Source organism: Camelus bactrianus, chromosome 18 (assembly GCF_048773025.1).
Source record: "Camelus bactrianus isolate YW-2024 breed Bactrian camel chromosome 18, ASM4877302v1, whole genome shotgun sequence".
NCBI classification, from domain to species: Eukaryota; Metazoa; Chordata; class Mammalia; order Artiodactyla; family Camelidae; genus Camelus; species Camelus bactrianus.
Window position 1 is genome coordinate 4439797 of NC_133556.1, and position 17706 is coordinate 4457502.

Genomic DNA, 17706 nt, shown 5'->3' on the forward strand with positions numbered 1-17706 from the left:
CCACTGAGCTATGCTCGCTGCCCCCTGCCCGCCTTCAGTTCTTTTGAGTGTATACCCAGAAGTGGAGTTGCTGGACCTGCTTTTGTTTTTGAAGTGGATAAAGGCTGGGCCTGGGAGCCAGGCTGCCTCGGATCTAATCCTGGTGCAGCGATGGGATGTGATAAGAGAAGTTAGTTTATTTCTCGGAACCTGGCTTTTCTCAAGTGTGAAAAGGAGAAGTAATAATAGCATTAATCACTGGGTGGTTGTGAGAGGTATTTAAAACCATGCATTTGGTACATTGGATGGTGCATAGTGCCCACCCAGCTTCCAATCATTTTCACCTTGATGGTTGTCAGCGGTGAGATTCAGGGAACGGGGGTGCATGCTTCATCATGTCCACCAGGGGTCGCTATTGCCTGCGGGGCTGAGTCCTCGCTGGTCCATGTGGCCTCCCGCCTCCCGCCTCCATCAGCTCCCACCCTTTGGCCTCTAGCTCTCTGCTCTCACCCAGTTCCTCCTGACTCTACAGTTCCTTTGACTCCCTGGATCGCGTTTTAACCTAGAAACGAGAAGTTCCCCAACGGTCCAGGCCAGATCCTCTTATCTAATTCCCCGTGCCCCTTTCCTACCCCACCCCCACCCCCCACCCCCGCCCCCGGGGGACTTCCTTCTGCAGGAATATCAGGCCATCCCGTTGGCAGATTTAACTGGGCCAAATGATCCCCTGTTGCAGGTAATTACCATGTTCTGCGTCCCTCTTGTATTTACAAGGGCCTGTAAGTGAGGCCGTGTGTGGGAAAGTACTTTGTAAACATTCGGGGCAGCTGTGGTGAGTCCCAGGCCTGGCCCCCGGGGACTCCTCCCTGGTCAGAACCACCTTCGGGAGGAACTGCATCTTCTCAGCAGGACTGGAGCGCCTAGGTGTGCAAAGGGTCTGAGCAGCTTTGACTCCGGCGAGGCAGGCCCTGGGCACCACAACCAGCTCTAAGGAGAGGAGCTGCTTCAGAAGCCCAGCCCGTGGTTGTTTGCTGGGACTGCATGTGGGCTCAGTGCGGCCAGGTATTCTGATTTTTCAAGAGAATCTGAAAATGCAGATTTTTTTTTCCTATACAATCCCCAAATGTTTCCATATTGGCAGTTCTTTTTTTTCAAACTCTGCAGGGGCCAATCAAAACACTGTGCAGGCTGGTCTTGGCCTGTGGGCACCATGTTGCAGCCTCTGGTGAAGGCTTGTTGGAGACACTGGCCAGTGGCTGGTGGGAAATACCACCGACATTGACCGTGAGGGTGACCTGGGTTTTTAGCTGCCCAGGGGTTCTTTGGTGCTCACTTCCTCAGGGACAGACCCTGGGACTCCTGGCTAATCCTGTGGAGAGGTGGAAGGAGGTGTCCTTTGGGTGTCTCCCCTGGGACCCAAGCCAAACCCATAACCTAGAGATTCGGAAAGCTCCATTCGTATCCCATTCCCCTGAGCTGTCTGGCTTCACTCCTCCTGCAAGACTTTATGTCCCAGGAAGGAGAGACACTCAATAACTCAATTACAGCATCCGCTCGGGGCTCTTATGAACAAGGGGCATCACAGTCCCCTTTGGTCACCAGGATGGCATTTCTGGGTGTGCACCAGGAGGGCACTCCCAAAGGACCCAAGAAACGTTAACTGCCAATTACAAACTGATGGCTCGACCATCCTGAGAAAGGGCAACCTCACGCTGCCCGTGGATGGTGTGGACGGTCGTCTGAATGGAAGGGACCCATCGACAGGAGTCAGAGGCAGGCACTGGCAGGAAAGACAGTCCCTGTGGGTTGGGTTGGAAAGTTCTGATGTTCAGCTCTTCACACCCCCTCCAGCGAGAACGATCACAGCTGCAGAATCCAAAGCAGACATGTTTGGCAGAGGGCCTCTTGAAGTGCTGAAAATGGGATTTCGCGTGGTGGGCTGATAGGGGTGTGCAGCAAGCAGCCAGACGCCCTGTTCCTCCCACCCCGGCTGCGTGCATCCCAGGGACGGGACTTCTGGTGGAGATCCCCGTTTGCTTTTGCTTCTGACCCCAAGCAGGCAGCTGGAACAAGCAATCTGAGGAGGTGACCCATTTCCCTAATTTGAGAAATGATCAAGTGTGAAATGCTGAATGCTGCTATCCCACACCCCCCACAACTCCCCGCTCCACAAAGCTTAACGTCCGTGGAATGAACGAAGTCAGATGTTAGTCAGGATTATACAGCCAAGGGCAAAATAATTCTGGTTTTCTCTCTAGCTCCCCAAAGAGCTAACCACACACACACACACACACACACAGAGACATACATACATCTCCAGGTGGGGCAACATCACCTCTGGTTGAGGATCATAGCCCTACTTAGACAGACTTAGAGAATTTCTCCAGGCTTCTGGAGAAATTAAAGATCTTGAAATAAATTAGACTGGGGCATCTATAATGATTAAAAAGAATAATAAAGGAGGGGCACGTTGGAGAATTCTTACCTAAGTGCTTCTTCAATGAAGCAGCTCTCGTTCTGGTCTAGGATCATAAATAATTCCCTGACGACATTGAGATTCTTTCTGGATTAGCCTAGCTGGCAAAAGAAGCCTTTGTGGTTGAAGCTGCCAGGTTCTGGGAATGATACAGAGATAAACGGATTATTTTTTCTTTTGCTTTTAACTTAAGATGTGGCTCGACTTAAATCAAGCCCTAATCTGCCATCTCCGTGGAAGTTCCTTACAGATGGGTTACGAGTGTGTGTGTGTGTGTGTGTGTGTGTGTGTGTGTGTATGGAAACTCACATAACGTTAAGCATCTTAAAGGGAACAGTCAGTGGTATCAAACACATTTGCAACATTGTACAGCCGTCCCTCTAGCTAGTTCCAAAATGTCTTCCTCACCCTCAAAAGGAAGCCCCACATGAGTAAGTCGTGTTTCCCCATCCCCCAGCTCTTTCCCCAGACCAAAACCAATCTACTTTCTATCCATATGGATTTGCCAATTCTTAATATTCATATACATGGAATTATAGACTATGTGTCCTTTTGTGTCTGGCTTATTCCTCTTGGCATCATGTTTTCGAGCTTTATCACCTTGTAGCGTGTGTCATACTTCATTCTTTTTCATGGCCAAATAATATTCCACAGCATGTAGAAATCCCATTTGGCTTGTCCATTCATCTGGGAGTGGGCATCTGAGTCATTTCTACTCTCGATCTATTGTAAATAATGCCACTCTGAACATTTGCGTCCCCGTGTGTGTTTGAGTCCCTGCTTTCAATACTTTTGGTTGTGTACCTAGAAGGGGCATTTTTGGGTCACGTGGTCATTCTGTGCTCAGCCTTTGGAAGAGCCACAGAGGCTACACCATTTTACGTCCGCACCAGCAATTCATGAGGGTTTTGGTTTCCACATCCCGGCCAACACTTGTTGTTTTCTGTTTTTTAAATCATAACCTTTCTAGTGGGTGTGAAAGGAGTTGTGTTTTTCTAGGATGTATCTGGCATATAGTTGTTAAGGAAATCATCTCAAACACCCTCCTCTAGAGGAGCCAAGTATCTATGTTCAGAAGGAGTCATTACAAATAGACTTTTTAATTTATATACTGTCCCTAGGCATGACTGAGTGCTAATGGCCACCAAAGCAATATTTCAGATTCACAGACCTAGCCGCAGATAGCAAGGGAATGGCCCCATTCCCTTCCCCAGAATATAAACTTTCTCTAATTCACAAAGAGTTCTCAATGAACGATGTCAAAATTAATAACAATAATATCCAGAATTTTTTAAGCACTTAACCACGGGTCAGATACCAGGCTCTATTGTAGGAAACATGTACTATTTTTTTTTAATCTCCATCTTACAGACGAACTCCCTGAGGCTGAATGCCTTATATTAAACAGGAATTAAATGGCCATTCGGTGTCCTGGGGTTGGTAAGTGAACACGCAGGGGCTGAAGCTGGGCAGACTGAGCTCAGGGCTCGTGCACTTAACCATGACACTGTGTCGTCTCTGGAGGTAATCGCTCCCTGCCATCCCAGATGCTACAGGGGGAGCCGTGGTCTCCATGCCGGCAGCAGGATCTGGGAGTCTGGAAGCCCAGTGAGGGCCCTGGGTAAACCAGCCCCCTCTGAGCCTCAGTTTTCTCATCTGAAAGCAAGAGGATTGGACTGAGTGACTTAAGGCACAGCTGCTCTGATGCCCCAGGACCAACCCCCACTTGAGGAAGAGAGCGGACCCCCTCCCCTTTGCAGCTGGACAGCAGCCTCCACGTCCTTTGGGGAGACAGTATTGGCCATTGCCGCGGCTGGGCTGAGAGGTAACAGGCAAGAGTGAGTCTCTTTGTCCTGAACCGTTTTGTTCCCAGTCTGCCTCCGCTAGCACTTGAAACCAAAACCAAGCCTGAGAGTTTGGGGTCTGGTGATGAGGGCGGCATCCACAGAAACAGGTGCGGGGAAGAGGGGAGGAGAGCCCTGCGTATTGGGCCCGTCCCTGTGCTGGCCCACCCGTGCATGTGCTCTGGGGACAGGAATGCACTCTTGGTCACCATCCCAGGGGCTGACTTGCACCAGCCAGAGGGGCCCACAGACCCTGAATCCAATCCAACGCCAAGTCTGGAATCCATAACTTCGGGTTGGCTAGTACATTCTCTGTTTAATCAAGAAAAGTGGATCCCTGGACCTTGCAGCCACCACGCTGAGCTAACGCTTTGGAAAGAGGCGTTAGGTTTGCAGCCACAGCGGATGGTAAGGAAAAGCCTTTCTGCCTTGTCATTCTGACTCTTTTCAGAGGAAGCCAGAAATAGCCATGTAACCGAGCAGGACCCTGTGGGGCCTTCCAGGCTCAGACCCCTCCCCAGTAGCCTCTGCTATAGGTCCTCTCTGAAGCACCCAGATAATAGTGTCTCATGTATATTTCCTGAGTTTTTGAGATGCTTAAAACCACCACCAAAGGGAAGAAATGAACTACTTGATGAACGAGAGTGCGTAGCCCCCAGACCTTCTGGCGCCTAGGGGTCGGTAGTGTTGACCACCGTGTTCTATCAACCAGTCAGAGAATTGTACACAGCTGATCACGGACCCTGCGACCCCCTTCACTTACCTGGCCTTTAAGTATGCTTTGCTGAAACCCTCCCGGGAGTTTGGGGTTTTCTTGGACATAAGCCACCCCGTTCTCCATGCTCAGCCCTGCAGTGAACCTTTCTCTGCTCCAGACTCCGATGTTTCAATTTATTTGGCCTCACGGTGCGGCAGGCCCATGAACTTGCATCTGGTAACAGCCATGCTGGGAAGGGGGTTCTGCCTGGGAATGGTCCCCCCAGAGAACAGGTCTCAAGGTGGCCTTTTTGTGGAACTCCAAAGAACTTACCTATTTAACAGATCGGAGAACTTACACATCACTTTGGAACTGGCCAAGGCAAGATCTCTTTTCTACTGTGAACTAATACATATTCCTGGGAGCAGGATGACGCAGGCAGGAATCAATTAAAAAAAAAATAGGTGCCTGGGATGAGGGTGGGGTCCTGGGTGAGACTCATCTGCTCTCTGGAGCTGATTCAGCTAAGCCTTACGTATGATGTTTCAAATTTTTATACGGAGAAGGTATTATGTGTCACCCAGGTAGTCCTTGGGTGATTCAATCTGAAGTTTTAAAAGAGCACTCAACTGGAAACCACTACGGTTTTCCTCCTACAGTTCTTAGGAAGCCCGGCTCTGCAGATTGTCCTGTTCTTAAACTCAGATCTTCCTTCCCCGTGTTGTTTTCTTCATAGATATTATGTCTTTGAAATTATCTTAAGCATTGGTTTACTTTTTGGGGGTCTGTCTCCACTCATTAGAATGTAACAAAAATAATATCATACAGAACTTATTCTGGGCCAGAAACCATTCTGAGGGCTTTGTATGTAAATGAATTCATTTAAACGTCACAACAGACCCTCGGAGGGACTATTCCTTTAATATCCTCAGCTTACAGATGAGGACACTGAGGCTCAAAGAGGTGCAAAGATTTGCCCAAGGTCAAGGTTACAGGGTCAGAAGTTAAACTCAGACACTGACTCTAGAATCTGGCTCTTAACCCCCAGCTTTGCTGTTGCTGGTACCAACTTGCTGGTCCTCAGGGCAGATCTCCTCGCTGAGTGGTTTTTCAAGGTGAGTTTGTGGACGGCCCTGTGGGCACGTGGTACCCAGGAGGAAGGAAGCAGTTGCATCTGTGCAGGCTGGTTGACAGGTGCTCTTCCTATCAGCTCATCACCAGGGTCTGGCCTGAAGGAGGGACCCCCCACCCCCGATGGCACTCAGGACTCCCTGCCCCACCCCTCCCAACCTCAGTCCTCCAGTTAGTTCCCACATTCCAGGGACTTGGCCCCAGAAATCGTTTCCCACCCGTGTCAGATGGACCTGCCAAATAATCACTTCTTGCTGTTTTTAGCTCAGGCGAATGCATGTGATATTTGCCAACCTAACAGGGTAAGTGGCTAAATCTGGGGAAAGTGCTTGGCCAGATCGAATTTCTTACGATTTAAGCAGAAGGTTTAAACATCACTTTAAGCCCAGAGCCAAGGAGGAAGGCGAATACTGGATGGCGCCCCAGGATGAGGGTGAGCGAAGATGCAGTGAGCAGCAGAGGGGAGCGGAGAGGCTCTGAAACGTGCTAACTTGTCCCTGCTGCGCGCAGACTGTGCCCGGGGACAGGGCCCGTCTGCCAGCGTCTGGGGATAAGTCAGTCCTGCGCCAAGCAGCTCAGATTTTGTTTCAGGGGCAAAGGAATGGGAACAGTGTTGAACGCTGGGAAGAGGAAAAGGGAGTGGGATTCCCTGATTTGTTCCCTCTTTGTCAGCAGAGGGGGTCTGGGCTCCCAGGCACTGGGGGACCCACTGATGTCTGTCCCAAAGCTGCTGACCCACCCTTGAGTTGGCAGATTTCCAGATTTCCTCCAAATTGATGAAAGGAAAGCTTTTGCTTATTTTTTTTTTTTAGTTCAATAGTGGTTCTGTATTTTAATTTTAAAAAGGTTTCTTTATTGTGTTAAAGCACACACAGCATAAAATTTGCCATCCTAACCATCTTTAAGTGTGCAGTTCTGTTGGATGAAGTACCTTCACATCATTGTGCAATCACCACCGTCCATCCCCATAACTCTTGTAAATCTGGAGCTATACCTGTTAACTGCTAACCTCCCCCATCCCCTCCCCCGGCCCCTGACAACCACCTTTCTACTTTCTGTCTCTATGAATTTGACTACTCTAGGGACCTCATCCAAGTGGAATCCTACAGAATTTGTCCTGTGACAGGCATCTTTCACTCAGCATAATGTCCTCAAGGTTCATTCATGGGGTAGCAGGTGTCAGAATTTCCTATCTTTTAAAAGCTGAATCATACTCCAGTCTGTGTATGACCACGTTTTGCTTACCCATTTATCTGTTGATGGACACTTGGGATGCTTCCATGTTTTAGCTATTGTGAATAATGCTGCCATGAACATGGGTGTGAAAATATCTCGTCAAGGTCCTGCTTTCAGTTCTTTTGGGGGTAGACCCAGAAGTGGAGTTGCTGGTAATGCTATTTTTGATTTAATTTTTGAGGGACCATCATACTGTTTTCCACAGCAGATTCGTCATTTTACATTCCTAACAACAGTGCACTGGAGTTCTAATTTTTCCACATACTCCCCAACACTTGTCATTGTTTTTTGTTTTTTTTTAATTATAGTAGCCATCCTGTGGCTTCTCATAGCAGTTTCAGTTGCATTTCCCTAATGATTAGACATGTTATGCATCTTTTCCTATTGCCCATTTATACTATCTTCTTTGGAGAAATGTTTATGAATCCTTGGCCCATTTTGAAAAATGGAAATACAGTTGATCTACAGTGCTGTGTTAGTTTCCAGTGTACAGCATAGTGATTCAGTTATACATATATATTCTTTTTCATTATAGGTTATTGTAAGATATTTTTATTGAAGTATAGTCAGTTTACAGAGTGTCAGTTATTTCTGGTGTACAGCATAATGTTGCAGTCATACATATACATACATATTTGTTTTCCTATTCTTCTTCATTACAGGTTACTACAAGCTGTTGGATATGGTTCCCTGTGCTATATGGTAGGACCTTGTTGTTTATCTATTTTATATATAGTAGTAATTTGTATCTGTTAATCCTAAACTCCTAATTTATCTCTCCCCCCCTCCCCTTTGGGAACCATAAGTTTGTTTCCTATGTTTGTGAGTCTTTCTATTTTGTAAATAAGTTCATTTGTATCATTTTTTTAGATTCCACATATAAGTGATATCATGATATTTGTCTTCGTCTGACTGACTTCACTTAGTACGATCATCTCTAGGTCCATCCAAATTGCTGCAAATGGCATTTCATTCTTTTTTATGGCTGAGTAGTATTCCAGTGTATATATACACCACAGCTTCTTTATCCAGTCATCTGTTGATGGACATTTAGGTTGTTTCCATGTCTTGGCTGACGTAAATAGTGCTGCTATGAACATTGGGGTGCATGTATCTTTTCGAATTAGAGTTCCCTCCGGATGTATGCCCAAGAGTGGGATTGCTGGATCATATGGTAAGTCTATTTTTAGTTTTGTAAGGAATTTCCATACTGTTCTCCATAGTGGCTGCACCAAACTACATTCCCAGCAGCAGTATAGGAGAGTTCCCTTTTCTCCACAGCCTCTCCAGCATTTATCACTTGTGGACTGTTTAATGATGGCCATTCTGAGTGGTGTGAGGTAAACTGCCTCAGTGTAGTTTTGACTTGCATCTCTCTGATAATTTGCAGTATTGAGCATCTTTTCATGTGCCTATTGGGCACCTGGATGTCTTCATTGGAGAAATGTGTATTTAGGTCTTTTGACCAATTTTTGATTGGGTTTTTTTCCCTTTGTCATTGAGTTGTATGAGCTGTTTGTATTTTCTGGAGATTAAGACCTCATCAGTTGCATCATTTGCAAATATTTTCTCCCATTCCATAGCTTGTCTTTTCGTTTTGTTTATGGTTTCCTCTGCTGTGCAAAAATGTGTGAGTTCAATTAGGACTTAATAGTGTCTGTTCATAGTGTCCTTTGAGGCACAAAAGTTTTCAAAGCTGAGGTATTCCAATTTGTCTGTTTTTTTCTTTACTGCCTGTGGTTTTGCTTAATTTTAAAAAGCCATTTTCTTGTAAACCATTGTGGTTTTTCCCCTACTGTTCTTAGAAATGCCCTGATACGCATATCATTGTGTTGTTCGAGTCAGGTTTCCTTCCCAGTGATTCCCCTGGGTTCTGCCTTCAGTGCATCTGGGGAGATGGTTTCTGTGGCCCGGACATAGGAGACTGGCCCATCCAGGCAGCCTTCGCCAAAGGCAGCAGGGGCCCATCCTGAAGTCCCCCAGTTACCCACCACTTGTGTTCAAGCCCCCTTGGAGAAAGGCAGCCTCTTCATGGGATCACAGGTCTTGGACATCTTTTAGGCCTAAATCTCTGAGAGAGGTGCTTTCTGTGAGAGCCAGGTGTGGTCTCTCCACAGGAGAGGCGCCCTGAGCCCCCAAAGTCACCCCAGTCAGAGGCATCTGTGCTTCCTAAAGGTCCCCTGAGGGCCATGCCTGGTGATGTGGCCCTTGAGGAAGGGAGCAGTGCACACACATCCTTCCTGCCAGCTCTGGCCTCCGGACCCACTGCTCTCCATTTGCATGTTCCCTCAGAGAGCCTTGAAAATGGCTCATTTTGGTCCATCTTTTCCATTCTGGCATGGAGTCATTTTCTGCCATAGACAGGATCTATTTTGGACTGCCTTTTTTTGTCTGCTTGCTTCGTACACGTGGGTCTCCCGTGCGCTCCGCATCAGAGATGCAGCATTCCCCTCGCTGGTTCTCAGAAGCAGAGCCGGCCACATGGGGCGAGCTACTCCCGGGCACAGATGGCACCTGCGGGGGAGAAGACGGGCTCTGGTCCCCTTCTGCCCACGCTGGCCACAGGGATGAGCCCAACGTCTGGGCCACTCTTCGAAATCAGAGAGACCTCTTCCAAACACTCCCCTCCATCCTGCTTCCCCGACGGGACTTGGACTCCTCCCTCCCTCCTCACCCCCACACCATCTCGCCCCTCCCACTGCATCCTCCCCATCGGCTTTTCAACTGACTTTAGTGTCTCTCATTAGAAACAAACCAAAGCATACAGAACACTCTCAGGACTCCTCCCACTTCAGCTACAGCCAGCTTTCTCTCTTCTCCCTTTCACGGCCAGACTTCCCAAAAGATGTCTCTAAACTAACAGCCTCCCATCCCCCACTCTCCCTTGAACCCCTCTCTCTGTCCCCACCCCTCCACTGAGGTCACCAATGACGACCTCCATGTCATTAGAGCTGGGCCATTTCAGTCCTGTTCTCACCTGTCCTCTTGGCAGGAGAGATGCTGGAAGGTTCTTCTTACCTCGATGGAGCTGCCTTCCCAGCCTCCTTTGCAGGCATCCCCTCCTGCACCAGGCTGGGCACCGTTCCCCTTCACCCCGAGCTCTCTGCTGTCCCCCTCAGCTAGCCTGTCTTCTGTGATACTCTCATCCCACCCACGACTTCAGTTATGGTCAATTCCTATTATGTGAAGTCACTCTGTTCTATAAAATCTCTGCCAGTACTGAAGGCTGCTCCCCAGGAAGATATGGGGTTAGGTTCCCACCAGCCTCTGATCACATTTTCATCAACTGATCGATACAGAACCTCATTCTTTGGGAGATGTTAGCTCTGTCTGTGATGTCCAGGGGAGGGGACAGCTGGAGGCTCTGTGTGTGGAACCCTCCTGGTTTCTGCCCCAGGCACCTCTGCCCTTGATTGACCTACAAATAACCTTGGTTATTTGCTGTAATAAATCATAACCATGAGTACAATGACTTTTCTGACTTCTGAGTCCTTCTGGGAAATTACTGAACTTGAGGCTGGCTCTGAGGCCCCCCAAACTTGAACTTATCCTTGCAAAATTTGGTAACATCCCATGTGGCCCATGTAGGTACCTGCGTCACATGGTGTCTGCTCCCTTCTGCTTGCCTTTTGGGCTCCAGATCTTCCCTAACCTTAGCTCTTTGAGTGCCTGCTCTAGCTCATGGGTTCTTGGAGCTCCTCTGCCACCTGGCCACGGCACACCCTCCATGCTGGTTTGAGACCCAAGGACAAAATCTTGATGCATGGAAGGGCTCAGCTGGCCAGGCCACTCCCTAAAGTCGCAGAAGACTAAAAACAGGCTGCACATCCAAAAGTAGGAAAAGGGCAAAATAAATTATAGTACATTGACCAGATGGGATGTTACACAGCTCTTAAAAATAACAACCACGAGGTCTGCAGCAAGGTACGAAAAATGTCCACAACATTAAAGTGAAATAAGCAGGATCCAAAACTGTCCCTGTGCTGACTCAAATTATGTAAAAATACACCTGCAGGTGAACAAAGACTGGACAGAAGGCAGAAGAGTGTAGATGTTGGCATGGACAATTATTCTTTGTTTTGTCCTTTGGTGGGGGTGGTGCAGCTGATGTAGGTTGAGAGAGGGAAGTGGGCAGCAACACAAAAGTGGATATATTAAAACAAAGAACTTCTATAAGGCAGTTAAAATGAACATCTATCAAGAATAAATCTCCTGGGGGAGGGCATAGCTCAGTGGGAGAGCACATGCCTGGCATGCATGAGGTCCTGGGTTCCATCCCCAGCACCTCCATTAAAAATAAATAAACCTAATTACCTCCCCCCCCCAAAAAAACAAACAAGCAAAAAACAAACAAAACAAAGCAAGAAAAGAATAAATCTCATACAACATGGTAAATTAAATATACTTCAATAAGAAAATGGGGGAGGAGAATGAATCTCAACATTTTGGGTGACAAAGCAGTTTGAAGACTACGTACCGTGTGAAAACATACATTTGCAAACACAGAAAACAATAATCTCTATTGATTATGGATACTACTGAGGTAGTAAAAGTACAAAAGCCTGGCAGGAAGGATACCAGTCAACCTCAGGGTAGGGGTTGCCTCCAGGGGGAGGAAAATGAGATCCAGGAGGTTTGCAAAGAGGATTTCTTAAAAATCAGACACACGTAAAGCAAAAATGTTAACATATGTTTATTCTGAGTGGAAGGTGCATGAGTGTTTATTTCACTCTATATGGTTTTCTGTATGTTTGAACCATTTCATAATTTCTCAAAAGAAAAAAAAAAAAGCAGGGCTGAAAAGTTTCCCTTTTTGTTTTTCACTCCTCCCTAGTCTCTGCCTTTTAAAGACTGGGAAACCCAAGCCTAGGGGACGGGGGTGGGGCGACAGGATTGGGGGCGATGGAGTGAGGATTGGAAACAGGCGGGTGGCAGACAAGAAGTCGGCCACTTCCTTCGCGCATCCAGTTTGGCTCGGGCCCCCGCCCAGCTGTATCCATGGCAACCATGGTCGTTGTTTGGCTGGACCAGTTGCGAAGCCAGGCTCCCGGTCGCCACCTAGTGGTCGTTCTGGTACAGCGCTCTGTGAGGGGTCCCCGAGAGTGAGTCAGGGGAGCCCCACAGAGGGGTGATCCTTAAATATAAAGAGCAGCGATGTCCTGTCGCATCGGGTCCTTTGGGGGCACTGCTGCCCTTAGGGCAATGGCAACTCATTTCAGAAACTGCTTTCATTAAACTTTGGCTGCAGCCATTGACCATCAAGGGTTTTCCAGGTATCCCCTGGTACCCTTGATACGGCGCTTAATTGGTATTTACAGGTGTGTCTCGTCTCTTCATGGAGACCCCCAGGACCCACGGTTACATATCCCTCGGAGATCCCAAGAGAAGAGAGGTCTTTATAACATGCTGGTGTGGACATCTATATGGTGTATGCTCATTCTCTTATATGGGTTTTATAAATTTGTTTTATTTTAAAAGCCACATACGTTTGTGAAAAGTGTGGAAAATCATCTCACTACCCACACATAACCAGAGCTAACATTGGGGTCTTTATCTTTCCAGGATCCCTCTGCTCCATTCATTTAAAAATATTTTATTTATTATTGTATTATTTAATTTTGACAGGGAGGTGAGGGAGGTAATTAGGTTCATATATTTTTAGAGGAGGTACTGGGGATTGAACCCAGGACCTCATGCATGCTAAGCATGCACTCTACCACTTGAGCTACACCCTCCCCTCTCCATTCACTTTTGAGGGGTTGGTGTCTTACAAAATTGGAAATTTACAGCCTCTGAGTGGTTTTCTGTCAAGGAAGCAGAGACAGGTAGACCTGGGTTCCAAGCCCAGTTTCTCTGCTTAACTTCCACCTCAGGCAAATAAATGAGTTTCTCTACACCTCAGTCTTCTAACCCGTAAAATGGGAATATTAACTGCACCAGCCTCTTAGGGTCATTAGGAAGTTTTCAGTGCTGTAATGCATATAAAACACTTAGCACAGTGCTGAATACATAGTAAACAGTAGAACCTCAGCCATCGCTAAAAGTACAGCAAAGGATAGCATTGTATAATTATAGTATTCTGCAATCCACTTTTTTCACTTAATACAGCATGAGTTTTTTCCTTTCCACGGAGGAAAAACCGCAGTTTTTCTCTACTATATCTTTCACCTGTGAGTCCCCTTAACTAAGAAAATACACTTCACTGGTGACAATTCTGGCCACCAAATGAGAGGAGGTTTACACACACACACACACACACACACACACACACACACTCTCTCTCTCTCTCTCTCTCTCTCTCTTTAGATGCCAGTCACAAACCCAAGTTATAACCTGTGCTTCTGACCAACTGGCTATAGATCAGAGGATTCAAAAACTCCCTCCTGGGTTCGATTAATTTGCTAGAGCAGCTCGCAGCACTCAGGGAAGTGCTAACTTACACTTAACTGATTTATTAAAGGATATAATAAAGGCTACAGATGAACACTCAGATGAAGAGATACACGGGGTGAATTTGAGGGTCCCAAATGCAGGAGCTCTGTCCCCAGGGAGTTGGCGTGCATAACTCTTTGGATGAGGGTGTGTTTGCCAGTCCGAAAGCTGTCTAAACCCCCTGCTACTGAGATTTTATAGAGGCTTCCTCACACAAGCATGATCAATTATTAACTGTTTCCAGCCCCTCTGACCTCTCTAGAGGATAGGGGGTAGGGCTGAAAATTGCAAGCTTCTGATCATGGCTTGGTCTTTCTGGTGACCAGCCCCCATCCAGGGGTCCACAGAGAGTCACCTCATTAGAAGAGATGTTCCTAGTGCTTTTAATCATGTAGGAATTGACAAGGGTTTTAGGAGCCCTGGGTCAGCGAAGGGGTCGAAGACCAGTATTAGAACAAGACATGCTCTTAGTGTTCCTATCACTTAGGAAATCACAGGAGTTTTAGGACTTTTGTGCCAGGAACCTGGGGCCAAGACCTAAATATATTTTCTACTATCTCGCACCCTGTATTCTTAAACATTATCTAAGGACGTGTGGTCCTTAGTGGTCACATGATATTTAAACATATGGATGTATCCAAAAACGTATTTAACCACTTCATCTTTGGATTGGAGGGGTTCCCAACTTTTCCCTTTACCAGCAATGCTACAAAGGATATTCCTCATTAGTTGTTTCCTTTATTGGTGATTTGTTCACTTTTACATTCAGAAAACATTTCCCCTCCCCAGGATTTTCCTAAATGTGTTTTGTTCCTTCATGGCTCTGTATTTTTAATTGAATTCTTTAATCCATCTGGAATGTATTTTAATACCATGAAGTGAGAGCTAGGGTGTCTAATTTTATTCTCATTCACGACAAGCCAACCAGTTGTCCCAGCATCATTTATCGAAGCAGCCAATCCCTCTTTGTTGTTCTGCGAGACCACCTTTAGTAGATTCTACACTCGTCTCCAGGCTGGCTCTCTGCTGGACTCAGTGCTCTGACTTCCACATACACCGGCTGGATGCATGTGTGGCTCTGGTGGTCGCAAGGCGTCACTTCGTTGAGTCTCACAGAGGTTCAACCTCACAGCACCGGCCACACATGACAGCCAGGAGTAGCCAAGCCTTGGGCTCTCCTCCAGCCTGTGCTGTCTTTGCTCTCTTGTCAGCATCATGAAAAACCCTATGTTCCCGTCAAGCCCAGTACTTGCCTCCTCCACGCTCATCTGCACCCCTCCCCATTCGAGCCATTCTTGGAAATGTCTCAGCACTGACGTATTCAGCCTCCTCATGTGCAACAGACTGTGTTTTCCAGAGACCGCCTCACCAATATATTTATCCATCCTACGTGCTCATCTTACAAAAATGGACTGGCTGGCCTCCCCTTGAGAAGTGGAGTCTGCGTGCCCTCCCTTAGAACCAGGACCTGTGGCTACCCCATCCAATGCAGCAGCGTTACCAGCAACTCCACTTCTGGGTCTACCCCCAAAAGAACTGAAAGCAGGACCTTGACGAGATATTTTCACACCCATGTTCATGGCAGCATTATTCACAATAGCTAAAACGTGGAAGCACCCCAAGTGTCCATCAACAGATAAATGGGTAAGCAAAACGTGGTCATACACAGACTGGACTATGATTCAGCTTTTAAAAGATAGGAAATTCTGACACCTGCTACCCCATGAATGAACCTTGAGGACATTATGCTGAGTGAAAGACGCCAGTCACAAAAGGACAAATTCTGTGGGATTCCACCTAGATGACGTTCCCCTCCTTCACCTCCTCCCCCTCCACCCCTCCCCTCCCTCTCTCCCCTTCTCCCCACCCTCTCTTCTCTTTCTCTCTCACTCTTTCTCTATCTTTCCCTCTCAGTGCTTGCCTTTGGAATCCAGCCTCCATTTTTGGAGGAAGCCCCGGTCACATGGAGAAGCCATATGCAGGTGTCCCAGCCCGTAGCCCCAGATGAGCTTTCAGCTGCTCCAGCCAGTGTCAACTGCCAGACGTGTGAGTGAATGAGATGATTGTGTCACCCCACCGTCCAGTCTTCCAGAATTCCAGCTTAGGACCCAAGCATTAAGAAGTAAAGACAAAGCAAGGAGGGGAGGATGAAGGACTATTGTGTAATGGATCCAGAGTTTCTGTTTTGGGAGGATTAAAAAGTTCTGGAAATGATAGTGATGGTTTCCCAACATTGTGAATGTACTTAATGCCATGGAACTGTACACTTAAAATGGTCAAAATGATAAATTTTATGTTCTGTATATTTTACTGCAATAAAAATAGTTTTAAAAAATCCAAAACAACGGCAAGCCATCTCCACTTTGCCCTCTCAAAATTCCTGAGCCACGGGAATCACCCCCACTAAGTTTTGAAGTAATTTGTTATGCAGCAATAGCTAACTAATACAGGAGTGCTCTCCTGGCTTGCAAAACAAACCTCCAAGGAATAATACGTGCCTTTTCCAGAAATAAACTATAATTTTCAGGGCAGAGTCTTTCCCTAAAGCACCTAAAATACAGTAATGGTACTCAGTAAATATTTATAGACTTGAACTGAGGATGCTCTAAGCTACAGAGGTGATCTTCAATTTTTTAATAGTGAGTAAAGTTACATCCTCTCTCAGAGACTTTAGGTAGCTTGGCCTAATGTAGAGAAGAATTGAACGAACAGTTACTGGGGCTTTCCTGTGTGCCGAGCACAATGTATTCATGATGGTTAAGTACCCATGTTTGGAAACCTGGGTTCAAATTGTAGACACCATACTTACTAGCAGTGTGGTCTTGGTCAAGTTATGTGATGTTTCTGGACCTCAGTTTCCTGAAACATTACATGGGTGTAACAGAGCCTATTTCAAAGAGTTGTGAGGATTAAACCAGAGAAATGCGTAACAGATCATGAGCAAAAGGTTGGCATGTATTTAGTTTTCAAGAAGAGGGTGGGTTCAGCTCAGCGGTAGAATTCATGCCTAGCACGCGTGAAGTCCTGGCTTCAATCCCCGATCCATCCAGTAAAAATAAATAAATAAATAAAACTAATTACCACCCCACCCCCCAAAGAAATATTGTCTCTCCCATTCACTGCTCCTAACAGCTCTAAGTAGACATATCGTAGCGGTGTTATTATCTCCATCTCACTGACGGCAAAAGTGAAACCTAGGGGCTGAGGTGGACTTGCCCAGGTTGGCCCCCGGATCAGCTTGCTGCCGTAGCACACAGACTGGCTGGCTTAAACAACACAAATTAATTTTCCACAGCTCCATCAGCCAGAGGCACAAACTCAAGGTGTTGGCAGGGTGGGTTTCTTCCGAGGCTTCTCCTTGGCTTGCAGATTGCCGTCTCCTCCCTGTGTCCTCACCTGGCGCCCCTTGGTGTCCCCCTGTGTTCTAAATTATAGGACATGAGTCATAATGGATTGGGACCCGCCCCTATGACCTCATTTAATTTAATCATCTCTTTAGAGGACTCCATCTCCAAATACAGTCACATTCTGGGATCCTGGGGCTTGAGACTTCAACCTGAGAATTTGGGTGGGGGGACACAGTTTAGCCCACAACCACCCTCTTCCTGTTATTTTGGGGTTCCAATTCTGAACGAAATGGAGGTGTAGGCCTGGGCTGGGACCTCAGTTCCAGCATTTCCTGGTTCTAGGGCTGCGTGTCTGGACCAGGAGGAAACACGCAGCTGGTGAGGTGCGTCCAGAGAGAGCAGCTTGTTTCATGCGAGCCGAGGCCGACCGACTGCACAGCGCCCGCAGCCTTGGCAGGACTAGAAGGCGCTGGTAAAACCGTGTGGAGCGACGATTGTTCGGACAGGTCCAGGCCGGCAGCGCTCACCTCCACACAGAGACCCAGGCGAAGGGAAACAGTATCT

The 17706-nt window shown here is 47.1% G+C and overlaps 1 long non-coding RNA gene across 2 annotated transcripts in view; it reads left to right on the forward strand.

The window, feature by feature from the left end:
- LOC141573868 (uncharacterized) overlaps positions 1 to 16149 on the forward strand; it is a 40359-nt gene extending 24210 nt beyond the window's left edge. The window contains exons 3-4 of one of the 2 annotated variants that reach the window (XR_012500236.1): positions 8026 to 8065; positions 15710 to 16149. This is a non-coding gene — a long non-coding RNA (uncharacterized LOC141573868). The remainder of the gene's footprint in view (positions 1 to 8025; positions 8066 to 15709) is intronic. The other variant, XR_012500235.1, reaches the window with a different exon arrangement.
- Positions 16150 to 17706: the final 1557 nt, after the last annotated feature.